Raw genomic sequence first — 21,998 nt, forward strand, 5'->3', positions numbered from 1 at the left:
CGATGAGTTGATGACACAGTTTGCAAATCGATCCAGTTGAATAGTGTTACTGCAATCAGTTAATTTATATAAAAAAGGGTAACGCGGTGCATGAAGCTCCCGCTTTGCGCAGGGTCCAGTGAGGGGTCAGACCACATTGGGTCATTGTAATTTTTGCAACCAAGGCTCCCCTTCTTTAATAATAACCGCGTCTGAGGCTCGAAACACGACCTTGGGGCCAAAAAGCACGAGACCTTACCACAACCATTGTGTCCAGGAACGGATAGTAATCTGTTCATTTATAGACTCCGTATTTAGTTTGCATGAATGAAGGGGTGCGTAACCGGGTGGTCAGGTTGTACCATGGTACATACTTCTTTTAGAAAAACAATATTTTGATCAATATGTTCAATCATTTTTAGTATCTTGCGTGCCTTAATGCTTTTTTTTATCTTGAATCAATATGTTTATGTATTTTGAAAATCGCACGTACCCCAACACTAGTTTCTCTTGATTTTTCTTGTGGGTCCCTTTTCTGATTTTATATTGGGTCAAAATAGTTTTATATATCTTCCCATAGTCGTATTTGGCAAGATTCAAACATTCCTGGTTTCGACCATTGAAATTCAGTTACGAGCTTATTCAGAGTTTCAAACCTGATGATAGTTTTTTTTAATATTTCATTTACTGCATAAACTATTTCTGGAAGTCCAATCTAGTGATGTTTACTTGTTTTTCCTAACCATATATCGTGTGAGTAAGACAAGGAGTAAGATCTATCACTCCATGTTCCCTCTTGTGTGGTTTGCGCATTTTATTATTATTTATGGCACCGCAGTTTGTTTCAGGATTTTAGCAAATGCTATAGCAGTCATTAAATCATGCTAGTGATTTCATTGACATGAGTCCTCACTAGGGATTCACATATAGTCCATATGTAACAAATGGAAGGTAACATATGTCACCATAGATAGCGTGGTAAATTGCTGTTGGTTATGCACAAGGAGTTGATCTTAGTTCAAGATGGCATTATATGCCAATTGCTAGCCCTACCCGGATAACTTGTTAGGCAAACATATTAAACTGAACAATGTTCGCATTTTTGTCAACCTGAGGCCGTAGTATAAGTTGTGTTTATCTGTATACTATTTTCATGTGTTCTACTTGTTCAGATTGTAGTTTGGAGTGTTTTCTTGCATGTTATGTCAAACAGTTATGTGTCGTTGTATTGTTTGGCAAGAACCAATTTGCGCTTTTCTTCTGTTATATCAAGCCAGTTATGTCTCATTGTGTTGTTTGGGTAAGAACCCTCAACTTCTGGGGAAGTTCAGATTACAGACTGTTTAAGATACTCCCCTCAACTCCCAAAGCACTTGAGATCACAACACTCCTCCAGCTTTCACCTGTCTTTGTCTCACGTGTAAGCCATGCCATCTTCTTTCTCATCTTTTTCCACACCCGAAAAATAAAAATAATTTGAAATTCCTTGAAAAATATACAATGCAGTCTAGAATTTTTTGAAAATAATACAGAAAATCAAACATAATTCACTGATGTAACTGTACAAATTTCAGCCCATTTAAGAAAATCACTTCTTAAGTGCCACTTCATTTATAATGAAATTTCAGACTGCTCAGTAAAGCTGAAGCAATTTCAGAAACTTGTCAATCATTATTTACCAAGAGAACTCTTCAAATTTTCACCTCATTTGCAGAATTAGCTTAGGCCAAAATCACTTTTTAAGTCGGTACATAACTTTATATTTTTTTGCTGAAATTTCGAACTGTTCGGATAATCTTGAAAAAAATACTGAAAAATCAAACACAATTCGCTCAGTCGAATGTCCACATTTCAGCTTATCTGTACTAACAGTTTAGGACAAAATCACTATAAGTTTCTGCCCCATATTCTGGCATAGGCATAGAGGAGAGAGATGATGACATGGTTTCTGCATAGGGCAAGATAAATGACCTGGAGGAGGCTGTACCCTGAACTCTTTTGAGAACTGAGTGGTATTTAAAAGGTCTTGCACATGAAGGTTGCAATCTGAACTTCACCAAGAGTCGGAGGGGGTAGTGTGGACTTATCTCTGTGTGTAACTGAAAAACATGATCATCTTGCTTTGTGACTTAGTGTTTGCTTGTTTTAAAGACCCACTGTGTATGTGTAATTGTTTTTTCTTCTTAGATAACTCTAGCTTTTGTTTCCCTGTTGATGTATAATGTTTTTTCCTGCTATGCTGAAGTAGGGAAATTTTATAATTTTCCACACTTTTTTCCGAACCTCTATTATCATTTATTTGCCACATGTCAATGAATGTTGTTGTATAGATTATTTCTGTTGTCTTGCAATCTTGTATCCACTTATTTATGTATCTCTGTCTGATTAATGTGTATCCAGCTCTGAACGAAGCACTGACTGGTGAGGTCCAGCGTTTGAAACTCGCAACAGGCGAGATTACTGATGGCCGTATGTCAAAGATGGGCCTACAGCAGCAGATGAACTCCCAGCTGATTCAAATGCAGCAGCTGCAAATACAGCAGCAGCAGCAGCAACAACAACAACAACCATCGCAGACGCAGCAGGCTCAGCAGCAACAACAGCAGTCGCAGCAATCAGCATAGATCAAGGTTCAGAGAACTTGGATTTCTATAGCAGAGTGGAAATCTGAATTAACCGAATATGATGAATGATGAATTGAAGAACGGCGACCGTACATGCGAGCAGAGTTAAAAAAAGTATTTTCGTTATATCAGTCAGGTTGTGGCATAGCAATGGTTGGGCAGATGTTGTCCAAGTTCTTTCTAAGGTGGTAATACTTAGCGTCGTCATATCGTATATTCTGTGTTGTACATGAGTACCTTCCTTGTGAGTCATTTCGGTAGTTTTATGAAAGATTATTTCAAGTGGGGCGTTTGTGTTTTGTGCGTCAGGATAGCATATCACAAATGTGCAATAGTACTTGTGCTGTGAATTGTGATGCTGTGACTACCGAAATATAGGGTATTTCATTTGCCATGTTTGTTCAGGTTTTGGCGGTGGTACCTTTGGGCCTCTTTGATACAAATAAGGACTTTCGTAGGATTTTGGAGGATAGAACCCTTAGAGCATCTCCACCGGCACGTTTCAAATAGCGCAAGCGTTTTTTCGAGCCTAATAGAAGCGTCGGCAATCCTGTGCTGGCCCCTTCACGAATCACGAATTGGGCACGAATAATTTTTTTGGACGTGGGAGCCGCCTGTCAGTCACACACATCTCAGAAGTATACATCTTTTTCACCAAAATCTTGTCCCCTTCATCGCTCATTTCTTCCGCCGTTGCTCCATCTCCTATCCAACCTCCAACCTGAAAAAACGTCGCCGCCGCCATGCCACCGAAGAGAAAGGCTTCGGCGAAGGCAGTGAAGGCGCCGCCGAAGCCGTGTACCGTCGCGCCAAAGGAGAAGCCAACGAACATTTCGTAGGAGGCGTGGGAGGACGAGAAACGCCGATGCTCCTTTGCGACGGCTGACCGCAGGAGGCGCCGCCTCGCAACTCTTGAAGCTGCGGAAGCGGTGTCTATTGCGGAAGTGTGCCTCGGCTTAGGCGCCAGCCAGCCCGAAGGGAGCCAGCAGCTGGCCGAACGCAACTTCTCGAGCTCACTCGTCGTCATCGGGGTATTACGCGGAGGGGCCGTCGTTCTCGCAGAGCCCCGCTACTCTCCCGAGTACGGGGACATCGACATGACCTTCGACCCCAACGCACCGTTCTCGTCGGATTCGGCACCGAGGGGCAGCGGCGCCTTTCGCTTCCCCGTCGACCTGAACTCGTCGCTTGACCTGCGCCGCTCGGGAAGCACTGACGGCCACGTGACAGACGGCACCGGCCTTCCCCGCCACCTCTTCGCTGACGAGGGCAAGAGCACCCACCATGTGTTTGGTAGCACATCCGGCGTGTCCATGGGCGAGGACGAGGTGAGTTTCCTTACTTTTTATGTGTTTTGTGCATCGTAGACACCGGCGGCGACTCAAAGTAGGTAACTTGTTGTGTAGATTGCCGCCGGGGACGAGATCCTCATCGGCTTCATACATGGCCAAGCCTACGAACCCCCCGTCGACGAGTATGAAGAAGAGGCCAAGGAGGACGAAGGTGAGGAGGAGGTCCAGGAGGAGCTGATCGACGCCGACACCGGCGTGACCACGAAAAGGACGACGACGCCCAGACGTTCCGTTGGCACTCGTGGTCCGAGGTGGAGGTATTTTGCAGGATGAATGTCTCATCGAGGTGTGGAAGCAAGCGAGCTTTTGCCCCATCACCGGTGCCAACCAAACTGGAGGCAAGTACTACAAGCGCATCCTCGATTCATTCAACGAGAAGAACTATGGTGAGTATGCCACCATCAACATGATCCGGAACGAGGGCGCCCTCTCCCACCGTTGGGACATCATCAAGGCAGCGTGTAGCAAGTTCCATGGCTACTATGAGACGATTAAGGGCCGGAAGGAGAGCGGCAAGAAGACTTTTGTATTGGGTATGATCTACGTACATTTGGTGATGTCTATTTCATAATGCATCATAGTGTATCTATTTGATGATCCATCTTGTTCTATATATTGTTATTATATCATGTATTGTTAGATGCTCGACGCCCTCGAGATGTACAAGTACAAACACGCGGACAAAGGTTCCCCCTTCATGCATTTCTTCAACAAGCTACAAGGTTGCAAGAAATGGGATGACCTCCGCCACACTCTAAACAAGGACGAGGTAGATGGGCCAGTCGATCTAGCCGGTGCCTCCACCAGGCGCCCCATTGGCAACAAGAAGGCCAAGGCCGAGAGGAATGCAGTGCCAACATTGGCCGCCATGGATGCCTCCCTCGAGAAGATTATAACCTCATTCACAATGGAGAACAAGGAAGCGGCGGATAGGGCCATCGTCGTGTGGAAGGCAATCCTCGACAAGCAAGACATAAAGATCGAGTTGGAGAGGGAGAAGGTGGAGGCGGCGAAGATGGAAGCTCACGCTGCTGCCATGAAGGCCACCAACGAAGCGACGCAACTTTCGTTGGCCAATGATACGTCTCCGACGTATCGATAATTTCTTATGTTCCATGCCACATTATTGATGATATCTACATATTTTATGCACACTTTATGTCATATTTATGCATTTTCTGGAACTAACCTATTAACGAGATGCCGAAGAGCCAGTTGATGTTTTCTGCTGTTTTTGGTTTCAGAAATCCTAGTAAGGAAATATTCTCAGAATTGGACGAAATCAACGCCCAGGGGCCTATTTTCACACGAAGCTTCCAGAAGACCGAAGAGTCAACGAAGTGGGGCCATGAGGTGGCCAGGAGGTAGGGCGGCGCGGCCCAAGCCTTGGCCGCGCCGGCCTGTCCCCTGGGCCCCTCGTGTGGCCCCCTGACCTGCCCTTCCGCCTACAAATAGTCTTCATCGCGAAACCCCCAGTACCGAGAGCCACGATACGAAAAACCTTCCAGAGACGCCGCCGCCGCCAATCCCATCTCGGGGGATTCAGGAGATCGCCTCCGGCACCCTGCCGGAGAGGGGAATCATCTCCCGGAGGACTCTACGCCGCCATGGTCGCCTCCGGAGTGATGTGTGAGTAGTTCACCCCTGGACTATGGGTCCATAGCAGTAGCTAGATGGTTGTCTTCTCCTCATTATGCTTCATTGTCGGATCTTGTGAGCTGCCTAACATGATCAAGATCATCTATCTGTGGATAGAGAATACTATGTTATGTTGATTATCAATTTATGTCTATGTGTTGTTTATGATCTTGCATGCTCTCCGTTATTAGTAGAGGCTCTGGCCAAGTTTTTGCTAGTAACTCCAAGAGGGGGTATTTATGCTCGATAGTGGGTTCATGTATCCGTGAATCTGGGGGAGTGACAGAAACCTCTAAGGTTATGGATGTGCTGTTGCCACTAGGGATAAAACATTGATGCTATGTCCGAGGATGTAGTTATTGATTACATTACGCGCAATACTTAATGCACTTGTCTGTTGTTAGCAACTTAATACTGGAAGGGGTTCGGATGATAACCTGAAGGTGGACTTTTTAGGCATAGATGCATGCTGGATAGCGGTCTATGTACTTTGTCGTAATGCCCAATTAAATCTCACAATACTCATCATAATATGTATGTACATGGTCATGCCCTCTCTATTTGTCAATTGCCCAACTGTAATTTGTTCACCCAACATGCTGTTTATCTTTAGGGAGAGACACCTCTAGCGAACTGTGGACCCCGGTCCAATTCTCTATACTGAAATACAATCTACTGCAACTGTTCTACTGTTTTCTGCAAACAATCATCATCCACACTATACATCTAATCCTTTGTTACAGCAAGCCGGTGAGATTGACAACCTCGCTGTTTCGTTGGGGCAAAGTACTTGGTTTGTGTTGTGCAGGTTCCACGTTGGCGCCGGAATCCCTGGTGTTGCGCCGCACTACATCTCGCCGCCATCAACCTTCAACGTGCTTCTTGACTCCTACTGGTTCGATAAACCTTGGTTTCTTACTGAGGGAAACTTGCCGCTGTGCGCATCACACCTTTCTCTTGGGGTTCCCAACGGACGCGTGTCGAACGGAAAGACAATACGTCAACCACGCGCATCAAGCAAAATTTCTGGCGCCGTTGCCGGGGAGATCAAGACACGCTGCAAGGGGAGTCTCCACATCCCAATCTCTTTACTTTGTTTTTGTCTTTCTTTATTTTATTTGTTTGCTGCATTATATCAAAATACAAAAAAATTAGTTGCTAGTTTTACTTTATTTACTGTCTTGCACTCTATATCAAAAACACAAAAAAATTAGTTACTTGCATTTACTTTATCTAGTTTGCTTTATTTACTATTGCTAAAATGGGTACTCCTGAAAATACTAAGTTGTGTGACTTCACAACCACAAATAATAATGATTTCCTATGCACACCTATTGCTCCACCTGCTACTACAGCAGAATTTTTTGAAATTAAACCTGCTTTACTAAATCTTGTTATGCGAGAGCAATTTTCTGGTGTTAGTTCTGATGATGCTGCTGCCCATCTCAATAATTTTGTTGAACTATGTGAAATGCAAAAGTATAAAGATGTAGATGGTGACATTATAAAATTAAAATTGTTTCCTTTCTCATTAAGAGGAAGAGCTAAAGATTGGTTGCTATCTCTGCCTAAGAATAGTATTGATTCATGGACTAAATGCAAGGATGCTTTTATTGGTAGATATTATCCCCCTGCTAAAATTATATCTTTGAGGAGTAGCATAATGAATTTTAAACAATTGTATACTGAGCATGTTGCGCAAGCATGGGAAAGAATGAAATCTTTGGTTAAAAATTGCCCAACCCATGGACTGACTACTTGGATGATCATCCAAACCTTTTATGCAGGACTGAATTTTTCTTCGCGGAACCTATTGGATTCAGCTGCCGGAGGTACCTTTATGTCCATCACTCTTGGTGAAGCAACAAAGCTTCTTGATAATATGATGATTAATTACTCTGAATGGCACACGGAAAGAGCTCCACAAGGTAAGAAGGTAAATTCTGTCGAAGAAACTTATTCCTTGAGTGATAAGATTGATGCTATTATGTCTATGCTTGTGAATGATAGGACTAATATTGATCCTAATAATGTTCCTTTAGCTTCATTGGTTGCTCAAGAAGAACATGTTGATGTCAACTTCATTAAAAATAATAATTTCAACAACAATGCTTACCGGAACAATTCTAGTAACAACTATAGGCCATATCCTTATAATAATGGCAACGGCTATGGTAATTCTTATGGGAATTCTTACAAAAATAATAGGAACACACCCCCTAGACTTGAAGCTATGCTTAAAGAATTTATTAGTACACAAACTGCTTTTAACAAATCTGTTGAAGAAAAGCTTGGGAAAATTGATATACTTGCTTCTAAAGTCGATAGTCTTGCTGCTGATGTTGATCTTTTGAAATCGAAAGTTATGCCTCATGAAAATATTAATAATAAAATTGTTACTACAGCAAATGCCATCCAAGTTAGAATTAATGAGAATATAAGATTGATGGCCGAATTGCGTGCTAGGTGGGAAAGAGAAGAAAATGAAAAAGAAGATAATATTGCTAAAGTTTGGACTATAACTACCACTAGTAATGCTAATGCTACACATGTTTCTGCACCTCCTACTATTACTAATAAAAGAATTGGTGTTAGAAATGTTTCCACTTCTAATGCAAAGCGCGAAAAACTGCCTGAAACTGCTAAAACTGCTGAAATTGCCTGTGATAAAACTGCTGAAATTTTTTCCAACATTGGGGATGATGATCCCATTGCTTTAGATTATAATGGTTTGAATTTTGATGATTGCCACATCTCTGAAGTTATAAAGTTCTTACAAAAACTTGCTAAAAGTCCTAATGCTAGTGCTATAAATTTGGCTTTCACGAAACATATTACAAATGCTCTCATAAAAGCTAGAGAAGAGAAACTAGAACGCGAAGCTTCTATTCCTAGGAAGTTAGAGGATGGTTGGGAGCCCATCATTAAGATGAAGGTCAATGACTTTGATTGTAATGCTTTATGTGATCTTGGTGCAAGTATTTCCGTTATGCCTAAGAAAATTTATAATATGCTTGACTTGCCACCATTGAAAAATTGTTATTTGGATGTTAATCTTGCTGATCATTCCACAAAGAAACCTTTGGGGAAAGTTGATAATGTTCGCATTACCGTTAACAATAACCTTGTCCCCGTTGATTTTGTTGTCTTGGATATTGAATGCAATGCATCTTGTCCCATTATATTGGGAAGACCTTTTCTTCGAACTGTTGGTGCTATCATTGACATGAAGGAAGGTAATATTAAATATCAATTTCCTCTCAAGAAAGGTATGGAACACTTCCCTAGAAAGAGAATGAAGTTACCTTTTGATTCTATTATTAGAACAAATTATGATGTTGACACTTCGTCTCTTGATAACACTTGATGCACACTTTCTGCGTCTAGCTGAAAGGCGTTAAAGAAAAGCGCTTATGGGAGACAACCCATGTTTTTTTTTACTACAGTACCTTTGTTTTTATTTTGTGTCTTGGAAGTTGTTTACTACTGTAGCAACCTCTCCTTATCTTAGTTTTGTGCTTTGTTGTGCCAAGTAAAGTCGTTGATAGTAAGGTTCATACTAGATTTGGATTACTGCGCAGAAACAGATTTCTTTGCTGTCACGAATCTGGGCAAAATTCTCTGTAGGTAACTCAGAAAATTATGCCAATTTACGTGAGTAATCCTCAGATATGTACGCAACTTTCATTAAATTTGAGCATTTTCATTTGAGCAAGTCTGGTGCCTCAATAAAATTCGTCATTACGAACTGTTCTGTTTTGACAGATTCTGCCTTTTATTTCGCATTGCCTGTTTTGATATGTTCGATGGATATTTCGATTCTGTTGACTTTCAGTAGCTTTGTGCAATGTCCAGAAGTGTTAAGAATGATTATGCCACCTCTGAACATGTAAATTTTGATTGTGCACTAACTCTCTAATGAGTTGTTTTGAGTTTGGTGTGGAGGAAGTTTTCAAGGATCACGAGAGGGGGATGATACAACATGATCAAGGAGAGTGAAAGCTCTAAGCTTGGGGATGCCCCGGTGGTTCACCCCTGCATATATCAAGAAGACTCAAGCGTCTAAGCTTGGGGATGCCCAAGGCATCCCCTTCTTCATCGACAACATTATCAGGTTCCTCCCCTGAAACTATATTTTTATTCCGTCACATCTTATGTGCTTTGCTTGGAGCGTCGGTTTGTTTTTGTTTTTGTTTTGTTTGAAAAAAATGGATCCTAGCATTCTATGTGTGGGAGAGAGACACGCTCCGCTGTTGCATATGGACAAATATGTCCTTAGGCTCTACTCATAATATTCATGGCGAAGTTTCTTCTTCGTTAAATTGTTATATGGTTGGAATTGGAAAATGATACATGTAGTAATTTGCTATAATGTCTTGGATAATGTGATACTTGGCAATTGTTGTGCTCATGTTTAAGCTCTTGCATCATATACTTTGCACCTATTAATGAAGAAATACATAGAGCATGCTAAAATTTGGTTTGCATATTTGGTCTCTCTAAGGTCTAGATAATTTCTAGTATTGAGTTTGAACAACAAGGAAGACGGTGTAGAGTCTTATAATGTTTTCAATATGTCTTTTATGTAAGTTTTGCTGCACCGCTTCATCCTTGTGTTTGTTTCAAATAGCCTTGCTAGCCTAAACCTTGTATCGAGAGGGAATACTTCTCATGCATCCAAAATACTTGAGCCAACCACTATGCCATTTGTGTCCACCATACCTACCTACTACATGGTATTTCTCCGCCATTCCAAAGTAAATTGCTTGAGTGCTACCTTTAAATTTCTATCTTCACCTTTGCAATATATAGCTCATGGGACAAATAGCTTAAAAACTATTGTGGTATTGAATATGTACTTATGCACTTTATCTCTTATTAAGTTGCTTGTTGTGCGATAACCATGTTCCTGGGGACGCCATCAACTACTCATTGTTGAATATCATGTGAGTTGCTATGCATGTTCGTCTTGTCTAAAGTAAGGGAGATTTACCACCTTTATGGTTAGAGCATGCATATTGTTAGAGAAGAACATTGGGCCGCTAACTAAAGCCATGATCCATGGTGGAAGTTTCAGTTTTGGACATATATCCTCAATCTCATATGAGAAAATTAATTGTTGCTACATGCTTATGCATAAAAGAGGAGTCCATTATCTGTTGTCTATGTTGTCCCGGTATGGATGTCTAAGTTGAGAATAATCAATAGCGAGAAATCCAATGCGAGCTTTCTCCTTAGACCTTTGTACAGGCGGCATAGAGGTACCCCTTTGTGACACTTGGTTAAAACATGTGCATTGCGATAATCCCGGTAATCCAAGCTAACTAGGACAAGGTGCGGGCACTATTAGTATACTATGCATGAGGCTTGCAACTTGTAAGATATAATTTACATAACACATATGCTTTATTACTACCGTTGACAAAATTGTTTCTTGTTTTCAAAACCAAAGCTCTAGCACAAATATAGCAATCGATGCTTTCCTCTTTGAAGGACCTTTCTTTTACTTTTATTGTTGAGTCAGTTCACCTATCTCTCTCCACCTCAAGAAGCAAACACTTGTGTGAACTTTGCATTGATTCCTACATACTCGCATATTGCACTTGTTATACTACTTTACATTGATAATATCCATGAGATATACATGTTATAAGTTGAAAGCAACCGCTGAAACTTCATCTTCCTTTGTGTTGCTTCAATGCCTTTACTTTGAATTATTGCTTTATGAGTTAACTCTTATGCAATACTTATTGATGCTTGTCTTGAAGTACTATTCATGAAAAGTCTTTGCTTTATGATTCATTTGTTTATTCATGTCATTTACATTGTTTGGATCGCTGCATTCATTACATATGCTTACAATAGTATGATCAAGGTTATGATGGCATGTCACTCCAGAAATTATCTTTGTTTATCGTTTACCTGCTCGGGACGAGCAGAAACTAAGCTTGGGGATGCTGATACGTCTCCGACTTATCGATAATTTCTTATGTTCCATGCCACATTATTGATGATATCTACATGTTTTATGCACACTTTATGTCATATTTATGCATTTTCTGGAACTAACCTATTAACGAGATGCCGAAGAGCCAGTTGCTATTTTCTGCTGTTTTTGGTTTCAGAAATCCTAGTAAGGAAATATTCTCGGAATTGGACGAAATCAACGCCCAGGGGCCTATTTTCACATGAAGCTTCCAGAAGACCGAAGAGTCAACGAAGTGGGGCCACGAGGTGGCCAGGAGGTAGGGCGGCGCGGCCCAAGCCTTGGCCGCGCCTGCCTGTCCCCTGGGCCCCTCGTGTGGCCCCCTGACCAGCCCTTCCGCCTACAAATAGTCTTCGTCGCGAAACCCCCAGTACCGAGAGCCACGATACGGAAAACCTTCCAGAGACGCCGCCGCCGCCAATCCCATCTCGGGGGATTCAGGAGATCGCCTCCGGCAACCTGCCGGAGAGGGGAATCATCTCCCGGAGGACTCTACGCCGCCATGGTCGCCTCCGGAGTGATGTGTGAGTAGTTCACCCCTGGACTATGGGTCCATAGCAGTAGCTAGATGGTTGTCTTCTCCTCATTATGCTTCATTGTCGGATCTTGTGAGCTGCCTAACATGATCAAGATCATCTATCTGTAATGCTATATGTTGTGTTTGTTGGGATCCGATGGATAGAGAATACTATGTTATGTTGATTATCAATTTATGTCTATGTGTTGTTTATGATCTTGCATGCTCTCCGTTATTAGTAGAGGCTCTGGCCAAGTTTTTGCTAGTAACTCCAAGAGGGGGTATTTATGCTCGATAGTGGGTTCATGTATCCGTGAATCTGGGGGAGTGACAGAAACCTCTAAGGTTATGGATGTGTTGTTGCCACTAGGGATAAAACATTGATGCTATGTCCAAGGATGTAGTTATTGATTACATTACGCACAATACTTAATGCAATTGTCTGTTGTTAGCAACTTAATACTGGAAGGGGTTCGGATGATAACCTGAAGGTGGACTTTTTAGGCATAGATGCATGCTGGATAGCGGTCTATGTACTTTGTCGTAATGCCCAATTAAATCTCACAATACTCATCATAATATGTATGTGCATGGTCATGCCCTCTCTATTTGTCAATTGCCCAACTGTAATTTGTTCACCCAACATGCTGTTTATCTTATGGGAGAGACACCTCTAGTGAACTGTGGACCCCGGTCCAATTCTCTATACTGAAATACAATCTACTGCAACTGTTCTACTGTTTTCTGCAAACAATCATCATCCACACTATACATCTAATCCTTTGTTACAGCAAGCCGGTGAGATTGACAACCTCGCTGTTTCGTTGGGGCAAAGTACTTGGTTGTGTTGTGCAGGTTCCACGTTGGCGCCGGAATCCCTGGTGTTGCACCGCACTACATCTCGCCGCCATCAACCTTCAACGTGCTTCTTGACTCCTACTGGTTCGATAAACCTTGGTTTCTTACTGAGGGAAACTTGCCGCTGTGCGCATCACACCTTTCTCTTGGGGTTCCCAATGGACGCGTGTTGAACGGAAAGACAATACGTCAACCACGCGCATCAGCCAATATGTCTTAAGAATCCAAGATCTTGATGGCCGAAATGGAGAAGATGGACCTCTTTACGCGGGCGTGGCACGAGGTGTACCACGATAGCATCGGCCAAGAGGTTCTGGCGGCGTGAGCTGCGTCGGCATCTCCCCCGGCACCCTCAACGTTCATGTCTCCGTTGGCACCGTCGACATTCATGCCTCCCCGGCGACTGTGGATCCTGTTGCAGCGACGGAGCTGCCGCCAGGGCTCGTCGATGATGAGGAAGTCGTCGAGGTTGAGCCGTCCATGACCCCATTCATATGATCAATTGGCTTGGAAGCCGAAGTTGTTTATTGTAGCCGGAGACGGCGATTCGGTTGGCGTAGGCCCAAACTTCATATTCGAAGACCTATTCGAATTTGGTGGCCGTGTGTTGGCTCGCATTTTAAATTCGAAACCTTATTCGAATTTCTCTGCTTTTGTTTAAGTTTTTAATTCAAAGCATCTATCGGGGCTATCGTATGGGGGGGGGGGGGGCGCCGGTGTAGGAGCAGCTCCCCAAATGGAGGATGATGTGCCGACGCCCCCCATACGACAGTGCCGACGCCCCTGCTGGCGACTATTTGGGGCGCACCGGTGGAGATGCTTTTAGAGCTCGTTTGGCTCCGATCTTGCTAGACACAATATTCCACTCTTGCTCTCTTCAATATTTTTCTTCCGAAAGTGGCTTTAAGTGTGCTTGGTATTTACCAAAAGAATGAATGAAGAAATAGAAGAAGAAGAATATAAACAGAAAAATGGAAAACATACTAATAGGCTAGTATGACTGGGCCAGGCTGGTCATACTGATAGTAGCCTATGCTCCTGTGCGCACACTATCCAGAGGGACCGACCGATCTAACCGGGCCATTGGCCGGTATGACCGGGCCGGCCCATCTCCCGCTCAGATTCTTGGCCCGTGCATCACGCATGCCACGTCTGACTTCCCCGTGTGCGCCCGTGCCCAGCTGCCTTGATCCCCACGCCGCCGCTCAACTGTGTCCACCGCCCGCCCACGGTCTCCCGCCGGCTCACGCACCACGCCCGCTCCCTCTCTCTCATGCCGATGTCTCCTCGTGCTACGTGGATACTCCGTTGACCCGCATACTTTCGTGCCGCCACTTGACGCCCATGTTGCTCTCCACGCGGCCGCAACCCCACTCGCCCTCTTTTTTCTTCACCAACACATGCCCTCGCGCACGTCCCCGTGCTTCCCCTTTTAACTGGCCCACATGTCGGTTATACCGGCTTCTTCCTCTGGTTTCTGTGTTTTGTATTTTGCTTTTGGTTCCAGTAGGTTCGGCCGGTATAATTGGGCCCATGACCAGTATATATAACCAGTCAAATCTTTTTTCTGAGCGAATTTGCACACTAACGGCTAGTTTTGCTATATATGGCAACCCTGATGACACACAAGTATAGGGGATCGCAACAGTCTTCGAGGGAAGTAAAACCCAAATTTATTGATTCGACATATAAGGGGAGACAAATAATACATATAAGCCTTAACAACGGAGTTGTCAATTCAGCTGCACCTGAAAAATCACTAGTAACATGTAACACCCCAAATTTCAATAAAAAGAAAGTTAGAGAATTCCAGAGAGCAAAATTTCAAACCAACAAAAACTTTTCTTTTGCATATAGTACCATGCATAGGACTTGTGCATTTGAGTGATATGCCATGATGATTGTTATTACTTGTATTGGATATGCTCTAAAACCCTAGGGTGATCATAGGAAGATCACCAACCAAATAAAACAAAGAGGAAGAAAATCCAATATTTGGAAAACCCTAAAAACCCTCACATATGCCCTATGGCATTTTTATAAATCTTGACCCTAGACCTATTTGGTCTTCACCATTAGTTGGATAATGTTATTAAACACTTATTACAACTTTTGGAACCAGGGTTGCACAATTCAAATGAATTTCAAACACAATTCCCCCTCACATATGATAATGGTCATTTTTGACAATTATGGTCTGATCACCACTTTGAGCCCCTGCAAATCAATTTTCCCAAACCAATTCTTGCTAACTCTTTGCACCATTTCAAAGTCAACATTAAGGTGAACAACTTTGATAAAGATCACCCTGCCAAATTCATCTTGGATCAATAGCTATGCTCATCCAAAGTTGCAACATTTTAACAAGTGCAACAATCTCCACTTAGCCATTTTGGCCCATCTTTGAATTCTAATTTTTCCACCACCACCTCAATTCACCTCTGGTCATTTGCAACTAATACCAACACTCACATTTCAAAAACGTTCACCTTTTGAATTAATTCAAATTTGGATAATTTTCATATTTTCCAAATATGGCACTATTTGCACTATTTGCAAATAGTGAATCTACTCCACCCCATCTACCCTAACCTTCCCCAATTGGTCCCCTGGTTCCCTCTAACCATGAATGGAGCATAGTAATGCTAAGGGAGAGAGAGAGCAAGCTAGGGCATGGCCATGCCGGCCATGTCCCCGAGCTCGTCGAGCTCCCTCTCCTCTCCTTGCTTCTCTGCCCTGCCCACCTTGCCAAAGCACGCCACCTCGCTCCTCTACGTCGCCTAGCACCGGCCGTTGTCGAGGAGGAGCACCGCACCGGCCAGACAAGCACGCGTCCATGGCGGCCGGCATGCCGCTCGCGTCGCACGAGAGCGCGCCACGGGCACCCACTGGCCACGCGCCGCGCAACCACCTCGCACTCGCCCCGGCCCCGCTTGCCTGCCGTTGAGCATCACCGCACCACCACGACACCGCCAGACATGGCCACGACCAGACCCTGGACCGCCGTCGCCGTAGACGGGGAAGAAGATCCCGCCACTGTCGCCGCACGACATGGAAGCAACGCGAACTATTCTGACGCCGCCCGACCAAACTGTCGCCGCCAACAGCATCGCCAGGAACCGCAGAACAGCGCCACGCCCTCGCCTAGCTCACTAGCTCGCCGGAGACGCCGCGAGCATGTCGATCACCACCCTGCCCCGCACCCCTTGCTCAATCCTATAAATAGAGCGTTCCTTGGACCAAACCAAGCACACCAGCTCACTCCCCACCTCTCACTGCTTCGCCACCACCGCTCCACCCACTCGATCGTCGCCGGAGCTGCTCCAATTTGAAGATCGGAGCCGCCCGTACCCGGAGGTCGCCGCCGTCGATTGGAGCTGTTCCAGGAGGAGCCGCCGGTACCAGGAGCTCCGCCGTCGTCCACAACTTCCCCACGCACACTGCCATCCCTCGCTGGAGCACTGGTTAGCCCTCCGACCCCCTAGGTCCACCGCCAGAGCGTCGGGTTCTCGTCGGAGAAGACGATGAACCTCGACCGTCGGATTCACTTCTAATCCAACGCCTCACTTTAAAACGTACCGATTCGGGCGTTATGAGCCACTGACGCCTGGACCCCACCCTGTCAGGCAGCCCGCGCGTCTGTGGACCGTGGTGGGCTGGACTGGGCCGTTTTTATTCGAATCGGGCCCAGTTTCGTTTCCCGCCGGCCTTTTTATTCAAACTGAGTTTAATTAATCCAAATGAATTTCATTACTGCCCAAACTTTGAAATTAAATAGTTTCAAATTGGCTAAACCAAATTTAGTGAATTTTATGTTGTTAGAAAGCCACTGAAATTCTCTACAACATGCCACTGGCCCCATGGCCAGATTCCTTGTAGAATTAATGTGATAAAAATAACAAGACAGGGACTTTTCCCTATTCAAATAATTCTTAAAAATCAACCAAAATAGATATTAAGTTAATTCCAACTCTAATAGCTCACCTTTGACTTACACTAATTGTTTATGCAATAAAATGGTGTGGTCACTTTGCATGATCATGCCATGGTTTAATGAATGGATATTATGGCTAGTTTAACTAGTTGATATTATCCAAAACTATTAAGTTAAATGGTGTGAAGTCTTACACTTCATTTAAACTTGTCTCACATGGATTCATGGGATGTTTGGACCCCTGGTTCCAAACTCTCTTATATGGATTACTTGAGATTTAAATTAAATGTAGTGTTGTTTAAATGGTATGAGGTGATCCACCTCATTTAAATCATTTTCCCAAATGATGATGATGAACATTTGACTTAGATCAATATGAGTTCATTCATGATTGTTGGAGAAATTAAATCTTAAGAAGATTTCAATGAGAGGAAATTATTTCTCAAGAACCCTATGGAAACTATCTTTTACATATGGAATACAAATTCTATTTAAACCCCACCACCCATGCACCCTAGTTTATTTATTTGGGGTGCATAGAGTAGTTTGTGTGTTTATTTGTGATGTGTGGAATAGCCATTGAATTAGTGAGTAATTATACTCGTATTCAAATTTAGACGGTAGCACCGGAGAGTACGCCGAGGAAGAAGGTTGCTACCAGGAGGAGGAGGAGGAACAGTTTGTGAACTACCAAGGCAAGCTAAATTACTATGCAAGCTTTTATTCTTGCAAAGTGCAAAGCCCCTTGGGGCAAGGCACCATGTCCTTACCTTTTCTTACATGAACCCATCCCAAGTTTTTACTTTACAAGTTTTTACTTGTTTTCTAAATGAGTTACTTTTATAGTTAACTTTGGTCAAAGTACAAGTTGATTACTAGAGGAGTGAGTTAGTCTTCTCCAAGCAAAGCAAGTTAGCACCCCTCATGAATTAGAGCTAGTGCTAATGAATTAAAACTTGACTACTCTAGATGGGAACAATGTGAATTTGAAAGGATTTTGAAACCTTGGAATGAAGATGCATTCCATTGAATGATTTTTGAAGGTGAATATGACCAAGAGAAGAGGGTGATTTTTTTGATAAAACATGATGTTGGTTTGAATGCGATACCTTTCCAATTATCAAGTACCCCCACAATACCTGATTATGGGTAGGGCGTAACTGGAAGTTTATGCGTCTTAGTATGGGTTCCCTCTAAACAAGCGTCATCGGGGTTATGCCGAAAGCTGCCTCTACCACAAAAGAAACGATACGATATGATGCGAAATGAGGTGAATGTCCGGCCCAAGCCCTGTGCAGTTCCCAGGCTGACTGTCTGTCTTCACTGGGAGGCCAAGCTCATGGGGAGAGGTGCTCATACTAGGGTTCGTAAGTGAAAGGTTATGGTTGATGATCCGCGTACTGTGTTACGATGATTCGGGGAAATCCCGACGGATGAAATCAAATGTTGTGGCACAAGTGTGCAACCTCTGCAGAGTGTAAACCTATTCGAATAGCCGCGTCCACGGTTACGGACGGTTGGAAAGGCCATACAGTTTCCGATGTCATATCTTTGAAAATGATGTTGAAAAGGATGATGGTGAAATGACTTGTGGTGGATTGAATTGAAATCACCACTTGAATGGTGGGAATGACACTAATGTTCCCACTTGAGTTAGTTAGCACTTGAGTAAGCTTTTCTCAAAACTTTGTGAAAATAAAACTAGCTTTATGCAAATAAACTAGAGCTTAGCAAACCATACTAGAATGTCTAGCACTTACTTTCGTATTAGTTTGCGAGTACTCAACGTACTCACGGCTTTGTCCCTGGCTATTCAAATGGCCAGAGTATGAAGATGAACAAGGAGATGACCAGCAGGACGCCTACGACCACTAAGCGCCTTCCGACGTCAAGCGTTGGCCTGTGGACTAGAGAGTCCTTGTATCTTACGCTTTCGCTATGTTGAACTATGAACTTGTGTTTGTTCGTTGATCAATAGATCAACTATTCTTGTAATATGGATCATGTGATTCCAATTTGTAAGACTTATGGTTTGTAATGAATGATGACTGTGATACTTAACTATTATGCCTCGCAACAACAATATTCCTGGGATTGCGATGTATGACATAATAGGCATTCGGACTTAAAAATCCGGGTGTTGACATAACAGTGGGGTGATGTGAAAGCAGCAGTAATATGAGAGCAATAGTAATAGTAACACATCAGCAGTAGCAGTACCATAGAGGCACTGGCACTAGTACATATTCCAGTGCGTAGTTGACTGTAGAGCAATGATGATGACAGAAGGACCGAGGTTCCCAGCTATCTACACTAGTGGTAACTCTCCAAACAAATAACATGTGTTGGGTGAACAAATTACAGTTGGGCAATTGATGATTGTGAGGGCATGCCAATGCATACTATGATAAGATAAAGTTTAATGTGGTATTTAATTGGGCATTACAACATGATACACAGATCGCTATCCAGCATGCATTTGTGCCTAAATAATCCACCTTTAGGTTAGCATCCGTACCCCTTTCAGTATTAGGTTGCAAGCAACAGATTATTGCATTAAGTAAAGTGCATATTTTAAAGAACACAAATATATTTGGACCAAGCATTGTTGTTTTACCCCTAGTGGAATCAACACATCCACAACCTTAGAGGTTCTTATCACTCCCCCAGATTAAATGGAGACTGAACCCACTATCTAGCATAAATACCCCCTCTTGGAGATACAGTCAACTACTTGATCAGGGTAACCACAAGTCCCCCGAAGATCATGCATGATCTTAAATAAATAATAATATGATAACATGATGAGCAATTTGATCACAATTCCATAATTTATCGGATCCTAACAAACACAACACCAATTACATCATATGGATCCCAATCATGTAAAGCAGCTCATGAGATCATTGTATTGAAGTACATGAGAGAGAAAGTACCAACTAGCTACAGCCAAGAACCCGTAGTCCATGGGGGAACTACTCACAAACCATCATGGAGTCGAAGTGGGGGTGGTAGAGTCGATGGAGATGGCTCCGGGGTTCAATCTCCGTCCCGACAAGGTGCTGGAACAGGAATTTCTGACCCCCGAAACTTGTCTTCGATGGCCGCAGAGCTGCATAACTTTTTAGGGAATATGCCTGTGCTCTTTAGGGTTTTCGCGAGCAGATGAATATATAGGCGGAAGGGCGAGGTCGGTGTGCGCCCGAGGGGCCCACACCATAGCCAGGCACGGCCAGAGGTGGGCCCGCGCCATGGCATGGTGTGGCCACCTCGGTGCCCTCCTCCGTCTCTGCTTTGGACTCCGTCTTCGTGTCAGGAAAAAATGGAGGTTTGGCTTTTGTTTCGTCCAATTTCGAGAATATTTTCTGTACAACTTTTCTGGAATACAAAAACACCAGAAAATAGGAACTGACACTGTGGCATCTTGTTAATAGGTTAGTTCCAAAAAATGTAGAAATGCCAGTAAGTGTAAACAAAAGATATAGCAATTGGTGTAAAACAAGCATCGAACATCAACAATTATAGATATGTTTGCAACGTATCAAACCCCAAATTCTTGGATTAACACCTTTGCTATTCTATTTGATCTAGATCTAAATCAAAGGCTCAAGAACTCATGTGCAATTCCCCCACGTCAAATCCTTGATTCCGGAAGATTCATCCAACGATTTTGAGAGTTGATCCGTGCATCTTGAAGATCTCATTATCTTCTCTCTTTCAACCACACGTATTTTGATTTGAGCCATCGTACCAAGTTCCCCTCTTCGATCTTGTTACTCTTGGAGGTTGAGAACTCCTAGGCGATAGCGGTCGCCGGGAGCAATCAACTTGTGATCGAGCCGAAAAGTTTGTACGAGATCGAAGGCCTCCCTAAAGTCTTCACATAGTAGAAATGGCTCCTACTTCGTGGAAAGAGCTCACGGAGAAGGAAGTGAGCCTTCGTGGCGTTCGGTGTCCTTCGTGGTAACCGCACCTCTCCAATGGTGACTAGCTTCTCCTCAAGGGAAGTGAACATCGAGATACATCGTCGTCTCCATGTGCTTCGGTTATTCATTTCCACTTTTTTTATAGCTCCCGAGTTTGAAGTTCTTGATAAATGTATTTTGTCACATAGGGTGCTCCACTTAATTTGCATTAGGCCACATTATTTATCCGCATAGCCTAAAATTTTAAACAAGTCAAGGAAAATTTTGTAGGACCTATTCACCCCTCCCTCTAGGTTATCTACATTGAACTTTCAATTGGAAATGAGAGTAACAATAGAAGAGCGATATTTTCATCTTCATACTTTACCTCCATGAACAATAAGTCAGAGACGATCACCCTAAAGATCGATAGGTGGTTCATCACCGATGCACCTTCTTTCATCTTGTGCGAGAACAACTTTATCTTCACGTGCATCTTACTTGTTAGATCCTCTGACATGTAGATCAATTCTAGTTTTAGCCACATGGATGTTGCAGTTTCCTCCAGCAACACTTGTTGCAAAATATTATCGAAAATATAGATGAGGTTGAATCAAAGACAAAGCCTTACGGTTCTTCCGCTTTTGTTCATCTGTCCATGTCTTTGCACCGAACTTGCTAAATCCCTCGAGCTCTTCATTGATATCAGAAGTTTGGGCGAGAATCACCGTCATCTTCATTTGCCACTGGGTAAATCTTGTGGTGTAGTCTAGCTGCGGTAGATCGAACTTCAAAAAAGACATGTCACAAAGCCTAGAATGAAACACATGCGTATATATAGGTGATGATGACAACGTTATGTGATAATGCCTCTGCTTCGCTTCTGCCCGGTGACATGTCTCGCTTAGCTCCGCTGTTAGCCTTCTTAATAAAATTGGATCACAACATAACATAAATCATGTGAAAACACACAAGGAATGCAGCATGCTTCGGGCAACAGTATCCCTCTGATCCTGCTGCTATGTTTCAGCCATACTAACGGTGTTGCGATATTGAAGAAAGAAGTGGATGTAATAACTCTTGAAGATCGAGCGAAAATGGTCAAAGTAGGTGTGGCATGGCCGGACAGAAGGATTTTGGGGTGAATAATACTTGTGTAGAAATGCTGAGATTTGTTGCTCATGTAATGAGTACAGCTCCGGTCT

This window comes from Lolium perenne, chromosome 7 (genome assembly GCF_019359855.2).
Source record: "Lolium perenne isolate Kyuss_39 chromosome 7, Kyuss_2.0, whole genome shotgun sequence".
In the NCBI taxonomy this organism is placed as follows: domain Eukaryota; kingdom Viridiplantae; phylum Streptophyta; class Magnoliopsida; order Poales; family Poaceae; genus Lolium; species Lolium perenne.